The sequence below is a fragment of the Symphalangus syndactylus genome, chromosome 6 (assembly GCF_028878055.3).
Source record: "Symphalangus syndactylus isolate Jambi chromosome 6, NHGRI_mSymSyn1-v2.1_pri, whole genome shotgun sequence".
Classification (NCBI taxonomy): domain Eukaryota; kingdom Metazoa; phylum Chordata; class Mammalia; order Primates; family Hylobatidae; genus Symphalangus; species Symphalangus syndactylus.
Genome location: NC_072428.2, coordinates 75,998,659 through 76,015,359, shown reverse-complemented (window position 1 = coordinate 76,015,359; position 16,701 = coordinate 75,998,659). Strand labels below are relative to the sequence as shown.

General features: G+C 38.3%; 1 protein-coding gene and 1 non-coding gene across 2 annotated transcripts in view; both read left to right on the top strand.

Annotated features, from left to right (window-relative positions):
• LOC129485384 (N-acetylated-alpha-linked acidic dipeptidase 2-like) overlaps nt 1-16,701 on the top strand; it is a 61,521-nt gene that overhangs the window by 13,676 nt on the left and 31,144 nt on the right. The gene's annotated exons all lie outside the window — the stretch shown is intronic.
• On the top strand, nt 13,469-13,539 carry LOC129485568 (small nucleolar RNA SNORD56). The gene has a single exon (XR_008658707.1). It is a non-coding gene; the product is annotated as a small nucleolar RNA SNORD56 (small nucleolar RNA).

The window sequence follows — 16,701 nt, the reverse complement described above, 5'->3', positions numbered from 1 at the left end:
CCTGGGAGGTGGAGGTTGCAGTGAGCCGAGATTGCACCATTGTCCTCCAGCGTGGATGAAAGGGAGAGAGAGGGAGGGAGAGAGAGGGGGAGGAGAGAGAGAGAGAGACAGAAAGAAAGAAAGAAAGAGAAAGAAAGAAAGAAAAAGAAAGAGAAAAAGGAAGAAAGAAAGAAAGAAAGAAAGAAAGAAGGAAAGAAAGAAAGAAAGAAAGAAAGAAAGAAAGAAAGAAAGAAAGAAAGAAAGAAGAAAGAAAGAGCAAGCCATGCCTGAAGGGCACAGTGTGGTCATCACCTCAGCAGGTTGACACTCACCTGGAGGTCATGAAATCTGTCCATTATGCCAGTGATGGGTTGAGCACTGAGCTCTGAGCTCACACACTGGGGCATGTGCCGCTGCTCTAACTCACTCCTTTAAAGAGGAAAATACAATTGAGCTTTCTAATACCAAATATTTCATCACAGGATTTAAAAACAAATAATCATTCAAGGGAAATTCGTCTTTAAAACCCTTTCCTGATGTAGCACTGCGAAATTATAGGGATTATGAACTTGAGCCACTGAGCCTAGACTGACTGATGTATTCTACCAATAAGCTATATACATAAACCCATGTCTTCCCACTTCTCAGAACCATGAAATCAATCATTCCTCCCTTTCTTTCCTTTATTTTTATTGTTTCTTAACAATACTAGAAGCCAAATTCATTCTTTTCTTAAACCACTTTTATTCATTATATGACTTCCTAAAACACCCGAAGAAAGGTTATTATCCACCATTTCTTCCATATACACCCTTTAATAACAGACAACCTACGTGAGAGTCATTGGAATTTATGGTGATTCACAGATAATTTTTTTGCAGTCTTATGTTTTTAAATTAGTCTTTAGTACCAAACCTCCCTACTCCATAGCCTGACCACTCTCTCTGAGCAGTAATCAATGCTGCACTGTACCCTCAGGATTGGAAGCCATGAGAAAAAATCTTCCTCAAATCCTAACCAAGATGTTTTCCACTCAAGTGGTAAGTGGATACATTTGTAGCATGTCTGTCTGAGGCTGAATCTGAGGGAAAAGGCCTAATACTTACAATCCACTGGTTGGTTTTCCTGCTCTCCTCATTTAACTTTCTTTGGTTTTCTTGAATTTTTGCCCAAAAAGATCTCATTTGCTTCATTATCTTCTCCTATAAAAGAACTATGAATTTGAACATCACAGAAACAAATCGCTTTGGGTGTCAGACCCCCATTGATAAAGAAATCAAGGAATGAGATATGAAAGAGATTTGGGAAGATCTCAGAATGTAGAACCACGACATGCAACACAATCAGTTTAATAGGAAAATCATAAGCAGGGCCGGTTTACAGATAATGTGGCATCTTGCATCAGAATTGGAATCCACTGACACCGTGCCTTGCTAATTCTAGCATATTTTATTGTATTATTTCCAGTGTTGGTAAATAGGTTTCTTATATAGAAGGCTTTTGAACTTGTAGTTTAGATAGCCAGAAACCCTTTCTGATATTGAGCTCTTTACAGTGCCTTGAACATTAAAGTAAATAGCCAAATTATTATAATGATTATTAACTTCATCACTCCCTCAGTGAAATGCAAGTTCCAGGAAGGAAGGTATTCTCACAGATTCCGTTTAAATTTTTACCATTGATACCTAGGCACTACATGACATCCAGTACAGAAAAGAATAATCCTCATGCTCTTCATCTTCTCCCTAATCTCTTTACTTGTGCCATCCTCCAGCTTTCAAAATGCTCTCAGAGCCATCACTTACCCAGTGTTCCTTAGTTGCCCCTCACAGTGTCTGTGAGCCCCGTGCTCCTGAGCGTACGGCAAATGAAGCAGGCTCTTATCCACTGCTCCAAATATCTTTTTTTCTCCCTGTGGAACCCACACATTTGTTCATTAGAACTCAGGAATTGCCAGAGACTGGCTTTCCTGGCAATGCACACCAGATTCTTCAGAAGAATATTGGTTTTGATGTCCTCCTGCTGTGACAATTCCCCACATGTGGGCAGCAGGTAGGAATTTTGGCTTCTTCCCAGGAAAGGCAGAGACAGGGCCTACAGAAGCTAGGGCCGCAGCCTGTAGTGATGGGGTCTATGAGTTAGTTCAGACAGAAGAGGCAGATGGGTTCTTTCTGGAAGGCTTGTGTGATGTCTGAAAACATTTCCCTGAAGGAAGGAAATTAGGAAGGGTATGATTGAAACTTCATCTTATGCCTTGGGGAAACAAAGACCAAAGCAAAATTTGACTCAGGTTGTGACTCAGTGATAAACTTCTGTCTAGAGTAGAACAGGCTTTATTTTGTATAAGACAAAAAGAGAACCTGAGGCCCAAAGAGAGCTCTTGGATCTGTAGGTAAAATTGTTGGGTTCATACACAACTCACAGGGCACTACATCCTACCATTTTCTTTTGCATAGAAAAATGAACCTCAGAGAGGCCAGGTGTGATGGCTCACACCTGTAATCCCAGCACTTTGGGATGCCAAGGCTGGTAGATCAGGTTAGAGACCAGCCTGGCCAATATAGGGAAACCCTATCTCTACTAAAGACACAAAAATCAGCCAGGAGTGGTGGCACATGACTGTAATCCCAGAAACTTAGGAGACGGGGCAGGAGACTCACTTGAACCCTGAATTTGCAGTCAGCTGAGACCGAGCCACTGCGCTTCAGCCTGGATAATAAAGCAAGAAGTAAGAAGGAAAGAAAGAAAGAAAGAAAGAAAGAAAGAAAGAAAGAAAGAAAGAAAGAAAGAAAGAAAGAAAGAAAGAGAGAATAAGAGAGAGAGAAAGAAAGAGAGAGAAAAAAACAGAAAGAAGAAAGAAAAAGAAAGAAAGATAGAAAAGAAAGAAAGAAAGAAAGAAAGAAAGAAAGAAAGAAAGAAAGAAACAGAAAGAAAGAAACAGAAAGAAAGAAACAAGAAAAGAAACCTCAGTTTTGTTGAGTTTTGACTTTACTCCAAAAAGCTTCAGGTTTAAGAGTATGAAGTTAGGACCAATTTATACCATTAGACGATGGGTCCTGAATACTCTGAAAATCATTCTTAATCCTCATTGTGATTGGTTTAGAAAAGACTGATTTAGTACAAAAGAAAAAAAGTGATTTGTTTAGGAAATGGTATTTAACTGCAATTTTACTCTCATTGTTTCATTTAGATGTCATAATTTTCTCCTTTAAAGTATTTTGTAAAATCTCAATCACAATCCACCACTGCAAAATGATTTCTAAATAACCATTATTTATTTACTGAACATTGTGAGATTTGATCAGATTTCACCCAGAAATGCTGAAGAGACATTTAGTATACTCTAAAACACTTGTGTATATGCTTGTCTTGTGGAGGCGCAAGCACTATGGACTCAAAAGTGGGAAGCTTCTCTCCCTAGTAAGGGGAGGGCACCACTGGGATCACTGGTGCCATCTCCTGCAATGGATCTTCTGATGTTGGGTCGAACAGAAATTCAGGAGTTGATTTCCCTCGGCGGGTGGAGCGGGATCCTTCCTTGGCTATCTGTTCTTTTGCTACTAACACTGCTGCTGCCTGCCCTCTTAGCCACTGTGGGGGGTCTAGCACCAGCTGTAACCAAGTGTCTATGTATGAAAACTGGTCTGAGTGTCCTGACTTACCAGTTACCTTGTGCCATATCTTAGAAACAAGGGACCTGTCCAGGCTTCTTTCTGATGGCCAGGCCACTTCTAATGTTGGCCAATCTATTCCACACAAAGTTCTAAGTTTCCCTGGTGTCATAGTAACCCCATAGTCTCCATTAAATCCCATCTTAAAATTTTTCAACATAGTTCCTTGCGGAGTAGGCTTACTTTGTGTCTGACCCATGTTTCCTCAAGACAAAACACCAAGCTCACACCACACGCACACCACAGAACAAAGAATGGGTAAAAAGGTCACACACACACTTTTTCAGTTTTCACCAAACCAGAATCAAAACCAAAATCAGAGTATCCATAAATCCAAGCCAGGTCAAACAAAAACCAAAGTATCAAGCAATTCAAGTCAATTCAAAAACGAAAGCCAAAGTGCCAGTACAGGCACGCAGTGGGTGATCAGGACACACTTCCACTCAAGTGGAGTAGGCAAGTTCCAAAGACCAGTCTTACCAAGTTTCAAATGTCTGGACTCCAAGTGCCTGTTCCTTCCCGGTGTTCAGCCACTGCGTTGATCCTCCACAGGGGCCTACCACACACCGCTCTGATGAGGCATTCCACCGGGGCAATTGCCTACCCGGGAGCGCTCTCAGGATCCACATCGCTCAAACTGGCTGGAGTCCCCCGCAGGGATGCGCCACAGGGCAGGCCTAAGCCAACTAAGGGGCAGCCTCAACTGTCCATCAATTACCTCGTTTCCTGGTCAGGGAACCAAGAAATGTAGCAGGACGAGTCACAGACAAAACTCCTCAGACACCGGATTAAAGAAGGAAGAGGTTTTTTATTCGGCCGGGATCCTCAGCAGACTTGTGTCTTAAGAGATGAGCTCTCTGAAAAAGAAATTCCTAGGGTTTTAAGGGCTTACAACTCTAAGGGGTCTAGGTGAAAGAGTCGTAATAGATCAAGTAAGCATGAAGAACGTGACTGGGGGCTACATACATCAGCTAACAGAACAAAAAGTTTTTTTTTTTCTTTCGAGACAGAGTCTTGCTCTGTCGCCCAGGCTGGAGTGCAGTGGCGCAATCTCAGCTCACTGCAAGCTCTGCCTCCTGGGTTCATGCCATTCTCCTGCCTCAGCCTCTCCGTGTAGCTGGGACTACAGGCGCCCGCCACCACGCCCGGCTAATTTTTTTGTATTTTTAGTAGAGAGGGGGTTTCACAGTGGTCTTGATCTCCTGACCTCGTGATCCGCCCGCCTCGGCCTCCCAAAGTGCTGGGATTACAAGCATGAGCCGCCGCGCCTGGCCAGAACAAAAAGTTTTACAGTGCTTTCTCATACAATGTCTAGAATTTACAGATAACACCAGTAGTTTTGGTCAGGGGTTAATATTATTATTATTTTAACCACCAGAGCCAGGTGGTGGCACCAAGGTCGTCTAGGTATTTATCTTACTTCTGTTTCTTTCTAACTTTTTGCTTTCTCCCTTTTCTCCTGTCTTATAAACTACAGAAAAGGGGAGGTTGGGGAGCAACTGGGAAGGACAACAGGAGAAGTGGTGGTCTCATACCATAATACAACAGCTAAATCTAGCTCTGATGCTTATTCTGTGTGGACAATAACAGCAGAGCCAATGGCTGATTTGTGGGAGGTAAAAACTACTTTTGCAGAATCGTACATGATTTCAGCAGAAGGGCAAGGACATTTCAGTTGGGAACAGATTGCTCCGTGGTAATGTGATCACTATGTACCCAACAATGGCTCTTTCTTCCTAGCGTCAATGCAGATGTTATTTTCTCCTTAACTATTATCATCTCTGTTTCTAACCATATAAAAGTATATCCACTATATATCTGAAGTAAATTCATACTAGTGGTGCAACATCTCCAGCCTTTTAAGTGTAAAAAGAGAAAACGTATGATGTGTTTACTCACTGTTTTATACTCTGTAACACATGAAGAGAAGACCCTTTTATTCATTGCCTGTACTATTATTTTTAAACTTTCTGAAACACTTTATCTTATATCCAGCATAGAATTGAGTTTCCCTTTTTGATTTAATCTGACAATATTTTTTTCCTCTAATAAGAGCATGTTATGCTATGATCTATATGCACATATCTTCTTTTGCTGTCTTGTTTGTTTTTATTGATTTTGTTTTGATGTTGTGATATTTGGAAGAGTTAAATTTTTATTCTGATGGCTACCTTACGTAATTTCATAAAATCATCTCTTTCTTTAGACAGTAGCTAATGTCTCTAAACTAAGAACAATGGTATTAACTCTTTCTTGTCTTCCCTATGTGATCTTTCATCCCCCAATTGGATATAATATTAACTTTGTTTCCCCTGGTGCCATTAAGTATGCCTACATTTCTATAAACAATATCCTTTGACTCCCAGGCATTACAGATGTGCAGTCAGTAAAATCATCCTGCAGAATACCTTCTTTTTCCTTTTCTTCTATTTTTCTTAGTGTATCATTTCTGTAATGCCAGAGCACCTACGGTTGCATTTCTTTCTGTCAGCTTTATCCAGCATTTGTTTTTGTCTTTTATTTAAGGTTAAATATATTCCTTGCTCACTATGACACTGGGGAAAGGAAGGTTTTTGTTGTCATGGTTGTGCTTGTACAGTTGCTTATTTAAAAACATTGGCGAAAACAAAAAATGTATGTAGATAGAATGGAGATAAGACAGAAAATGAGAGCGATTGATGATGAGTGTGCTTATTCTAGGCTGGGAGGGGTGCTACACCGAGTAGTGTCTCCAAGGCTACAGGAAAGGATGGTTGATTGGGAGCAGGTGGAGTTTCCAGTGGAGGAGAGAAGTCCTGTCTTCAACAACCTGTGCAGAACCAGGAACTGGTAATGGTTCAAATCAACTTACAGACCTGGAGGTAAAAATTTAGGACAACTCGTTTAGCACCTCGTTTCCTAGAAAATATTAGCTACTATTTGCTGAGCATCTGTCAGTCTGTCTGTAGCATGGAAGATCTGAGTACAGGGGAGACTGGATTAGTAACAGTGGGTCGGAAAATTATATAATATCCATCCAAAATTCCTGCTTTACATACACTGCACCTGGTATTTCCAGAACTAGAAGTTAAAGAAATTATTTGTGCTTGAACTTGCAGAAAACTGCCTTTTCCCGTCTTCTCTTGCATCTTAAACTGGAGTTTCTCTTTTTCTTGAGCTTCAGTGTCCTTCCCAACTCACTTTATAATTGACTTCCTGCAGTTTCTCCTTAGGGCAGGGCTTTGTTTCAGAGGTGGTTAATTTGTAGGGTTCATAGGATACAGACCACTCACAGCACCTGCTTTTTGCCATCCTCACTCTCAGCTGGGAGTTGAGGCTCAGGAAGCCTTCTGCAAGCCTCGGCTGCTGTTCTCAGATTAATCTGCTAAGTTCTTTTTGCCTAGTAGGAATCTCTGAATTTAGGAACATAGATGTTAGCGCTTGTATTTCTAGTTTTTCCAGTTCCCAGGGCCATTAAAGATTTTTTTCCTTTCCTTTCCTTCTTCCAAAAAAGTTGGTGATTCCCCTGGGTCCCTGTGGTTTAACCTCACAAAAGGTTCATGATGACACCCTGTTACATTGTTTTGTCATAGTTAATACTTCATTATCCCAGTTGCTCGGTCAGTTTTTGTGAGAGATTCAGGGATATTAATAAAACTGTGCTGCTGCTACTAACATCTTGCATAAAAGCCCTATTAATTAAAATGTTTACTTTACATGTGATTTGAACTTGTAATTTTTATTCAAAGTTTTTCAATAGAGATCCAGAAAAGACCCTCCTTATATTTGTAGTTTTGTGCATTGCAACACTTTCTAGTGAAAAAAAACAAAACAAAACATTAGAACAACACAAGTGATAGTAAAAGAATAAACCCTACAATCCATTAATTATAAAATGAAATACTGTGCAGGTGTTAAGAATGAGGGAATCAATAAGAACTTGTGTGGGGTAACTATAAACTTTTAAAAAATAAAGTATATGCTCATATGACCATATTATCGTTAAAAAAAAAACCAAGCATACTTGCACACAGCTTCAAGCAAAATGGGTACATTCATTTAAAAATATTTAAATTAAGTAAATGGCCCAATAATTTAACTTTGTAAAATTCTATGTCCTCTGATTATTTTATATGCTAGAAACAGGCATTACTGTTTTGTTTATTTCATTTGAAATAATTGTAGTCACATGAGGTTTAAGTTATAATACACAGAGGTCACATATGCCAATTTTTTAAATGGATACCTTATTTACTACTATTGAGTTTTGAGAATTCTTTACATATGCTAGATATAAGCTCTTTGTCAGATATAGGGTATGCAAATTATTTCTCATGGTCTGTAATTCAGTTTTTCAACCTCTTTACAGGGTCTTTCTAAGTAAAAAAAAAAAAAAAAGAAGTCCAGTTTTATCACTTTTTCCTTTTGTAGATTTTGTTTTTGATATCAAGCCTAAAAATTCTTTGCCTAGCCCAAGGTCTCAAGAGTTTTCTTCTATTTTTAAAAGGTTAATGAATTAATAAATTTATTTATTTATTATTTTTGAGACAAGGTTTCGCCCAAGCTGTAGTGCAGTGGTGCCATCATTGCTCACTGTAGCCACAAACTATGGACTGAAGTGATCCTTCTGCTTCAGCCACTTGAGTAGTAGCTGAGATTACAGTCACAAGCTACCATACACAACTTAAAGTTTTGTAATACTACATTTCACATCTAAGCCTGTGATTTATGTGAGTTAAATTTTATATAAAGTATAAATTTAGGTCAATCTTAGTTTTTGTACCTATGAATGTCCAATTGCTCTAGCACCATCTGTTGAAAAAGGTATCCTTCCTTTAAACGGATTTTGCATCCTTGTTAAAAAAAGTCAGTTGAATATCCTGTGGTCTGTCACCTTTTAATAAGATAAAAACATTAACATTCACCAGATATCAAAGTTTAGAAATTTTTTTAAAGCCAAACTTCTGAAAATAGAATAAAAACACCTTCACATGTCAAATTAGTCAATTTGCATAGGACTAATTCATTTAAGTATATTAAAATACAAACTAATTCAAAACACTAAGGTGATAATACAAAACTATAAATTAAAGGCTAATTATTAAGTCAAATTGCTGTATTCTATGTCTTAGAGTGAATTCAGAAGGATCCATTGTATTATTGAATAGGCAAGTTTTAATTTCAGAGGATGAAACTGATATATTACTGCCACCTTGTGGATATTCTGTTATTATAGGCTATTATAAAAAGCAATGAGGATATGTAATCTGTTCTAACAAGAAGCATTTCCTTTTTTTTTTGCCATTTTTATTATTATTATTATTACATTTTAAGTTCTGAGATACATGTACAGAACGTGGAGGTTTGTTACATAGGTATACACGTGCCATGGTGGTTTACTGCACCCAACAACCCATCATCTACATTAGGTATTACTCCTAATACTATCACTCCCCCAGCCCCCAACCCCCTGACAGGTCCCGGTGTGTGATGTTCGCCTCCCTGTGTCCACGTGTTCTCATTGTTCAACTCAAAAAAAAAAAAAAAGAAGCATTTTCTGCTTTCCCAATTTCTTAACTACAATGCAACTTTATGTTTAATTTAACTAATTTAATTTTTTTTGAGACAAGGTCTATCTCTGTTGCCCAGGCTGGAGTGGAGTGGCGTGAATATGGTTCAGTGAAACCTCCACCTCCCTGGCTCAAGTGATCCTCCTTCCTCAGCCTCCCGAATAGCTAGGACCACAGGCATGCACCACAATAGCCAGCTAATTTCTTTTTTATTTTTTGTAGAGATGAGGTCTCACTTTGTTGTCCACGCTAGTCTCAAACTACTGGGCTCAAAGGATCATCCCGCCATGGCTTCCCAAAGTGCTTGGATTTATAGGTGTGTGCCATAGCACCAGGACAAAGCAACTTTAGAGAAGTCTTTTTTTCTTTCATAAAAACAGTTGTAGATATTTTCCTTATGGAATTTATTTGTGATAATATATTTTAAGAGATGGTTTAATTTGTTAAATAATTTGTCTCAGATAATAATAATTGATTAATATTAAAACTACAAAACAAATAGGGTCTTCTTTTACTATGAAAAATGAAAGTTGATTCTGACATCTATGTAAACATTTTAAGTATTCAAAGTATATAAATGTGAAGTCCTATCAAGAGTAATTAGACAAGAGAAAGAAATAAAGGGCATTAAAATTGGAAAGGAGAACATCAAATTGTTCCTGTTTGCAGATGACATGATCTTATCTATAGGAAAACCTGAAGACTCTACCAGAAAACTTTTAGAACAAACAAATTCAGTGAAGTTGCAAGACACAAAACTAATACACAAAAATTGGTAGCATTTATATCTATGGAAACAAACTAGCTGAAAAAGAAATCAAGAAGGCAAACCTATTTACCGTAGTTACCAAAAAAAAAACCTAGACATAAATGTAACCAAGGAGGTAAAATGAAAACTACAAAACACTGATGAAAGAAATTGAAGAAGATACAAACAAATGAAAAGTAGAAAGTAGAACAGAGGATACTGCAAGCTGAAAAGGGTAGGGAGAAAGGAGGGATGTAAGAGATTGTTAATGGATACAAAATTACAGCTAGGTAGAAATAATAAGTTCTAGTGTTCTATAGCACTGTAGATGACATTCATGCTCATGGATCAGAAATACTAATGTTGTTAAAGTGACAGAACTACTCAAAAGCAACCTACAGATTCAATGCAATCTCTATCAAAATACCAATGAACATTCTTCACAAAATTAAAAAAAAAAATCCAAAGAGATTGTATGGAATCAAAAAATATCCTGAATAGCCAAAGCAATCCTTAGCAGAAAGAACAAAACTGGATGTATCATGCTACCAGACCTCGGAATATACTACAAAGCTGTAGTAACTAAAACATCATGGTAGTGGCATAAATACAGACACAGACCTATGGAACAGAATAAAGAACCCAGAAAATCCACATATCTCAGCCAATTGATTTTTTACAAAGATGCCAAGAACACTCATTGGGGAAAGGATAGTCTCTTCAATAAATTGTGTTTGGAAAACTGGATATCCAAATGCAGAAGAATGAAACTAGACCCCTGCCTCTCACCCTATACAAAAATTAACTCAAAATATCTCAAATGCCCAAATATAACACCCAAAATGGTAAAGCTACTAGAAGAAAACATAGGGGAGATCCTTCAGGACATTGTTCTGGGAAAAGATTTTATGAATAAGGCATCAAAAGCACAGGCAACAAAAGAAAAAATAAACAAATGGGATCACATCAAGCTAAACAGCTTCTGCACAGCAAAGGAAATAATAAAATGAGTGAAAAGACAACCTACAGAATGGGAGAAAATATAAACTACTCATCTGGCAGGAAATTAATCTCAAGAATATACAAGGAATTCAAACATATCAATAGCAAAGAAACTCAACAATCTAATTAAATATAAGCAAATTCTCTGAACAGACATTTCTCAAAATAAGACATACAAATGACCAACAAATATATGAAAAAATGTTCAACACCACTAATCAGCAGGGAAATGCTAATCAAAGCCACAATGAGGCAACATCTCACCCCAGTTCGGATGGCTATTATAGAAGAGACAAAAATAAACGCTGGCAAAGATGTGAAGAAAAGGGACTTTTTTTTTTTTGACAGTCGCATTCTCTGTCCAGGCTGGAGTGCAGTGGTGGTGTAATCTGGTTCCCTCTGCTTCTAGGGTTCAAATAGTTCTCCTGCCTCAGCCTCCTGAGTAGCTGGGGGAAAAGGAACTCTCATACACTGTTGGTAGGAATGTACATTAGTGCAGCCAGTATGGAGAACAGTATTGAAACCCCTCAAGCAATCCCACTACTGGGAATTTATCCAAAGGAAAGAAAAGCATTATATTGGAGAGCCATCGGCATCCCCATGTTTATTCCAACAGTATTCACAATAGCCAAGATATGGAATCAACCTAGGTTTCCAACAACAGAAGAATGGATTTTAAAAATGTGGTATATATATACCAAGGAAGGCTATTTAGCCATAAAAAAGAATAAACAAAATCTTGTCATTCTCAGCAACATGGATGGAACTGGAGGATATAATGTCAAGCAAAATAAGCCAGGAATAGAAAGTTCAACACCACATGTTCTAACTCACGCAGAAGCTAAAAAAAAGTTGATCTCATAGAAGTAAAAAGAAGAAGAGCGAATACTGCAGGCTGAAAAGGGTAGAGAGAAAGGAAGGATAGTAAGAGATTTGTTAATGGGTACAAAATTACAGTTAGTTAGGAGTAATAAGTTCTAGTGTTCTATAGTACTGTAGATGACTATAGTTAACAATACTATATTATGTAGTTTAAAATACCAAGGAGTAGTTTGAATGTTCCCAATACAAAGAAATAATAAATGATTGAGATGATAGATATGCTAATTACCCTGATCCGATCACCATCTACATGTATTGAAACATCCCCATATAGCCATGAATATGTATAAACTTTGTCAATTTATAAAGTAAAAAAAAAAATCTTGAAGAATGCATTTGAAGAACTTGTACTCAAGAAATCAACTTATTTTAAGAACTTGAGTCTCCTGGGAATTTGTGTTTTCTAGACCAGTACTTCTCCAAATTAAAGCAAATTTAGGCTGGGCATGGTGGCTCATGCCTATAATCTCAGCACTTTGGAAGGCCGAGGCCGGCAGATCACTTGAGGTCAGGAGTTCGAGACCAGCTGACCCAATATTGTGAAACCCTGTCTCTACTAAAAATACAAAAATTAGCTGGGCGTGATAGCATGCGCCTGTAATCCCAGATATTTTGTAGGCTGAGGCAGGATAATTGCTTAAACTGGAGAGGTGGAAGTTGCAGTGAGCCAACATTGCACCACTACACTCCAGCCTGGGCAACAGAGCAAGACTCTGTCTCAAAAAAAAAAAAAAAAAGCTAATTTATTTCACTTTGGTTTTGTGTCAAAATGTAGATTCTTTTAAAGTAAATCCAAAGAATTTAGATGTAGTTGAAGCTTGTAATCTGTTCTTAATTGTTTTAATAAAAATAAAATATTTAGATTTAGAGTAAATCTAAAGTGAGGCCTGAAGCTGCTCCCAGGTGATACTGATGCTGCTCATTTTTGCCCACATTTTGAATCACAAGGTTCTAAATTAGTGGTTTGAAGTCCTACATGCGTAATCACTTGGGGAGCTCAATTAACACCCAGCAACAGACTAATTATTAATAAATCAGAAACTTCAATATTAGGCTTCAATCACTGGCAATTTTTTTTTTTTTTTTGAGGTGGAGTCTCCCACTGCCACCCAGGCTGAAGCACACTGGCACAATCTTGGCTCACTGCAAGCTCCACCTCCGGGGTTCATGCCATTCTCCTGCCTCAGCCTCCCGAGTACCTGGGACTACAGGTGCCCACCACCACGCCCAACTAATTTTTTTGTATGTTTAGTAGAGACGGGGGTTTCACCGTGTTAGCCAGGATGGTCTTGATCTCCTGACCTCGTGATCCGCCGGCTTCGGCCTCCCAAAGGGCTGGGATTACAGGCATGAGCCACTACGCCCGGCCAATCATTGGCATTTTTAAAGGTCCCAGGTGATTCTAATGTGAGGTCTTTACAGACATCTTGTAAGTTGAAAACTATAAAGTGTAAAATTGTCTTTGCCTCCCTTTTGGAAACCGCAAATGAATGTCAAAGTTGGAACAGAAGTAGAAAGCATACAAAAATGAACTTGACAATACCCATCTACCGATCCGTGATAGGTATTTGTGTACAACTTGACCTACTTGACTTTTAAGGTCAGTTTGCTCCTATTATTATTAAGAATAAGTTCTAGTACAATGATGGCAATATTTTTCATTGACAGCAGTTCACCCATTGAGTGTTGATACCATGGGTCTGAGTGAAGCTGAGGATGGAAGAAACACAGGGTGAGGGAGCGGGATAGTTTGCCCCTTCAAGGACTGACAGGAAATAACACAAAAGTGGGGGGGAGGTGGGAAGAATAAAGTCCACCTTCTGAGTAAAGCAAAGCAAAGTGTTCTCAGCCAATCCAAAGTTCACTGAGATTACTAAACAAGAGGGTACAGCAAGGGTTCAGGTCCCTTAGAAATGAAAGTAAATGATTCTGAATAGCTGAGATACTTGCTGAAAGCTAAGGGAATATGGAAGATAAGTGGTGGAAGGAAGTTATAAGTGACTTTATGATGAAATGCTGAAACAAAAATTTTATCTCGTGTGTCTCATTTCTTACTGCAACATGTATATATTCTTATAGCTTATCTTAAATTTCTTTTCTCTCTCCATATTACATATATATTTTTTTAATATTATTTTTTTTTAAATGGAGATCGCATCTCCCTCTGTTGCCTAGGCTGGACTCAAACTCCTTGGCTCAAGCCTCGGCCTCCAAGGTATCTGGGACTACAGGTATGAGCCACCATCTTGGCCAAATTTTTAGTTTTAAGAGGCATGGTCTCATTTGTTGCCCAGGCCAGAGTGCAGTCACATGATCATGACTCACTGCAGTCTCCAACTCCTGGGCTCAAGAAATCCTCCTGCCTCAGCCTCTCAAATAGCTGGAACTACAGGCGTGAGTCACTGAACCCAGCCTCCTATGCTTTACAATTTTGTTCATAGAATGAGACAACTGAGATAGAATCATGACAGAACTACAAGAAGAATGAGCATCAACTAGAAAGCTAGATTTGCAGCTGGATGCAGTAACCACAAGAGTTTGGGTCAATTTTTTCCCATCATATAAAAGCAACTCTAAAAGTAATAGTTATCTTCATTTCTGAATAAAAGTTTCTGATTCAATAGCTCTAGAATTGTCCTGAGACTGCACTTCTAACAAGTTGTCAGGTAATATTGACGCTGTTGTCTGGGGATTTCACTTTGCAAACCACTTCTCTAAATAATACTCTAATGCACTTTTTTCCTGTCTGCTTAGAGAAATGATGAGTGTAGTCTTGTTTGCTAAATGTGAAAATTACAAAACTACCACTGGGGATGTTTTTTTTGGAAGTTTATTGGAAGATTAACATGTACAGATATAGGGCAGGCAAAAAAAAAGAGACTATATAATTGTTTGCTGGTGTATTTTTGTCTGTACAGCATTTGAACACCCTTTCTATGTTTGTGGAATGTTCTGCTGTGTGATTCTTCATGGTCTCAGAATCTATGAAGTCTAGACATCTGTCTTCCCTGCCCCTGGTAGAGCACAGGCACATGATCTCACTGTTCTATGGTGGTGGTGATCACGGGGATCGTCTCTAAAACAAGGGGTGCCATCCAGTGTCCCGCTGCCGCAGCCACACCAGCCTCATCAGATTGTTCCTCTGTCATCATTTTTGCCATAGTTCTGATTGACTGGCCATTTTAATCACTGCCCACTTTAAAAAAAAAAGATTCTCTAATCTTGCCAGAGTTTCCATGAACTATATTTCTTTTCTGTTCAAGTTAGAGTAATGTATATTGCTTGCAAAATAGAAGCTAACAGAAACCAAAGCATAGGCCAAGAATGATACAGATTACAAGCAATACAGTTTACAATGGAGTCATTTTAATGATAAGCAAAATACTCTTTCACTTAGGTGAAATGTCACTTCCCAATGCTTACAGATCAAGTATCCAAAGCATTTTTTAAAGTGGAAGGTAAACAAGAATCACCTTCCTCTAAATTCTGAAATTCTGTACTCAAAGATGACTCTTAAATTTGGTTTCACCAGAACTGATCAAATGGGATAAAAGTATAAGATGCAGGAAAGCTGATTGTCTAGTAGGCTAGAGTCTCTCTTTCACTGTATTTTGCTGAGTGGGAGATGGGTTCTCCTCAGGCCAATAAATTGTAAAGACAGACTCTTCTCTAAGCAATATATAAAATGCAATGTTTTGATGTTGCAACACCACTTTTGTAGTACACCTGCTCACCATGCCAAAGATGACAACAGGTAGGACAAAAATAATAGTCCTAGGGACTCTGTATCCTTCACTGTTGACTAAAGTGAAATGCTTTTTAAATCATTTTGAAGAAAAATTTTTAACCGTGTTTTCATTTGACTATAGTTATCCTCTGATTATTGCACATTTAATACTCTGCTTTATATATTTAGCTTGAGGGGATTTTATCCCATTTCTCAATATGGCAGTAAAAAAGAATTCTATGAAATAGTCCAATAAAATGTGTATCGTATATATTTAAGGTGTGCAACATGGTGTTTTGATGTATGTATACATAATGAAATGGCCACAACTGTCCAGCAAATTAAACTATCGATGACCTACCATGATTACTGGTGTGAGTAAGCATGTGCGCGTGTGTGTGTGTGTGGTGAGAGCACCTAAAATCTACCCTCAACAAATTTTTATACGCAATGCAATGTTATCAACTACAGTCCTCATGCTGTACATTAGCTCTCTAGAGTAATTTATCCTATAAAAGTGCAGTTTTCTACCCCTTGACCTAATACTTTCCATTTCCTCCTCCTTCCTGCTCCTGAAAACCACCATTCTTCTCTCCATTTCTATGTGTTTGACTTGTTCTAAATTCCACATAAAAGTAAGCTCATGCGTATTTTCCTTTCTGTGTCTGGCTTATGTCACCTAGTATAATGTTTTCCAGATTCCGGGTCTTTTTTAGGAAAAGAGATTTTAAGGAGAAGTAAAACAAAAGTTTGTGTTGGTTAGAGACTTAGTTTTGTTGTGGACAGATGACTTGTGTGTGTTTTGGGACTTAGAATAGGTAGTCAGGTACAGTTTCGGTCTTGGAGAAGGCCAGAGACCATTCACTGAACCAGCTATTTTATATCTTCTTGGGCCCCACCATGATTCTCTGACTCTCTGCATCTTCTTTAATCTTTTTTACCTTTCTATTAGCCCATTTTCATGATGCCAATAAAGACATACCCAAGACTGGGAAGAAAAAGAGGTTTAATTGGACTTACACTTCCACGTGGCTAGGGAGGCCTCAGAATCCTGGAGGGAGGCAGAAGGCACTTCTTACATGGTGGCAGCAATAGAAAATGAGGAAGAAGCAAAAGTAGAAAGCTGTGATAAACCCATCGGAT